This window comes from Poecilia mexicana, unplaced genomic scaffold, assembly GCF_051168715.1.
Source record: "Poecilia mexicana isolate PSO_F unplaced genomic scaffold, ASM5116871v1 scaffold_9, whole genome shotgun sequence".
Taxonomy (NCBI): Eukaryota; Metazoa; Chordata; class Actinopteri; order Cyprinodontiformes; family Poeciliidae; genus Poecilia; species Poecilia mexicana.
Genome location: NW_028263378.1, coordinates 28,411,541 through 28,414,221, shown reverse-complemented (window position 1 = coordinate 28,414,221; position 2,681 = coordinate 28,411,541).

Here is a 2,681-nt window from a genome sequence, read left to right as displayed (position 1 = left end):
TGCAGACTTTGGTCACATCGTTGTCCCATATGCGACGTCAGTCAACACCTCCACACAATAATTTAGCGCATGAATGACAACTTTTTTCATCGCTGATGCAACGTGTCTCTACAGCTAGCTTTGCTAACATCACGTCCACATAGCTTACCTTTCTTTAAGCTTCCTTTCCAAGTGACGCTAAAAGTTGAACGAAGCGCTGCTGATTTTACATGTCGCCATATCTTATGGTTTATGTAGCGGGATTATATTACTGACGATTAGACAGACATCCTCTCCCGCTCAGAGGAAACCACTGCGCATGTCTTGGAGCTCCGCGTGCGAGTAAAGGTGGAGGCGATGGATGACAACAGACACTAAGTCACGTTATTGCTTGGATTTTACGGCGTCACGTTAAATCCCTTAACTTCACATTTTAACGGGAAAAAAAACGCAATGCGACTTGGATGTAACAAGTAACCCGACAGTTTTGTAGAAATGTAGTAAAGTATAAAGTACAGATACTTACTGTAAAATGTAGTGGCGTAAAAATAGAAAGTATCCATTGTTAAATCTACTTAGGTAAAGTACAGATACACAAAAATTGTACTTAAGTACAGTAACGAAGTACTTGTACTTCATTACTTTCCAGCACTGGTTCCAAGAGACATTTAGGGAGGACAACATGTCTCAGCAATGTCAGGAGTAAGAAAGGAAACAACCTAATTTAGTTAACGGAAAATATAGAAGATTTACACGAATAAAAGACAAATTAAGCAATACATCTGACCCTCATTGGCCACATTAACTCTAGAGCAGTGGTTCTTAACCTGGGTTCGGTCGAACCCCAGGGGTTCGATGAGTCGGTCTCAGGGGTTCGGCGGAGCCTCTGCCGCGGAGGTAAAGACTTTGCCATCACTTGCTGCAGAGGATCACGTTACATTGCTTAGCCAATCAGAGCTGCGGAGGAGCACTGATTGAAGGAGTTTCACGCTCAGCATGGATTTGAACTTGTGTCTTTAACTACTTCAGCAAAACTCACCGTTTTTACCAAATTCTGTAGCTTTCGGTGTACTTCTAAATCTGCTCCTCAGTCGCATCTTTTCGGGGTTGGTACTGCCTCTAGTGGCGTGGGGGTGGTAACACAACTAATATAATTACATTACTAAATCAGAATACCGCAAAGTCTTTATTATTTATTATAAATTTTTCATTCTCTTAATGTAGAGCTAATTAAATGATCTAAACAAGACCTTAAAGTGGTTCCAGTTTCTCTCGATGGCCAACCTGTTGAAACTGTGGCAAATTTGGGTCGTTCCTGGAGAAGTCAGCTCAACTTTGCTGAAAACACTGACTATATTTTGAAGAACTGTTCTCAGAGACTCTACCTTTTAAGAAGACTTGGTGATCATGGGGTGCTCCAACTAGACTCTATTTGGGGCACCCCTATGTCTTGAATTTGGGGGCGGGGGGATCATATTTTATTTATTACTACAGAAGGGTTCAGTGAATGCACATATGAAACTGGTGGGTTTGGTACCTCAAAAAAGGTTAAGAACCACTGCTCTAGAGGAAGTCTGCAATTGCGAAGTTTTGTTTGTTTGACATTAGCAGAAAACTGACCAAGTTTTACGCACATTTCTAATGAAAACGCAGCTATTGAGAGCAAAAGTGGAAGTCAAATTCCTTCCTTGCACAAACTTGATGAATAAAACCGATACTAACATACTGCCTCTGACAAAAAAGAATCAACACTCCGACGGAGCCGACATCTTCCCTTGAAATCTACTCAAAATGTTTACGTAGGATTTGCCGCCATAGCTAGCAACTATTACACATTACAAATGAATACACGTGATTCACATGTAAAGGGTTAATATTTAATGAGCCCCTTTTTACAGCCAGCTAGAATTGAGCTGTGCTGTAGCATCACCGAAGCTGCTGACTGTGATGGACGCTCTGCGCGTCAGGGCCGAGAATGCCACTGTGAGGTCCGGAGCAGCGGCTGACAGGCCCGGTGATTAATGACGACAGGGTGTGGAGCTGCTCCTCAATTAGACGCCAGCTCTGCCCGAGCTCACCGTCGCCGATGACAGATTGGACAGAGAGCCGGAGGAAGGGGACTCGCTCTTTCCCTCGCTCTTTCACTCTCTGGCTCTCCTTGTCTTCCGAACAAAACATTAACCTCAACTCCATGACTACCACCTCTGTGTTTAACATCGGGACACAATGCAGAGCCCTCGGCATCCAACAGCGACCGCAGTGTTAAAGCAACCCAGATGGCGTGAACACATCCCTCATCAGGGCCCTGTCACACAATCTCTGCTTCGTTTCTCCACATAAGCGCCGTGATTGACTCTTTTTACGTGCCTGTTTCAAATCCTCCCTCATTCATGTCCGCAGTCAGGCATGCCGGAGCACAATAAAATAATGATAATAATCCCTGCAGACACACAAAAAACAAAACAAAACAAAAAAAAACCTCCAGGCTGAGTGCTGGTTTGGGTAAATGCCTCCCACACTTCCAATTGTAATCCTTTTTCTTTTCTTTTTTCTTTTGCTGGATGAGAAGAAGTGTTTGGCAGTTAAATGGGATTGGACAATACCCAGAATTGGCAGGGTATGATAATAATTATTTAAAAATTGACAAAACGACACATACACACCGAAGGTATTTGTATGGTCAGCATCGCTTTAATGTCTGT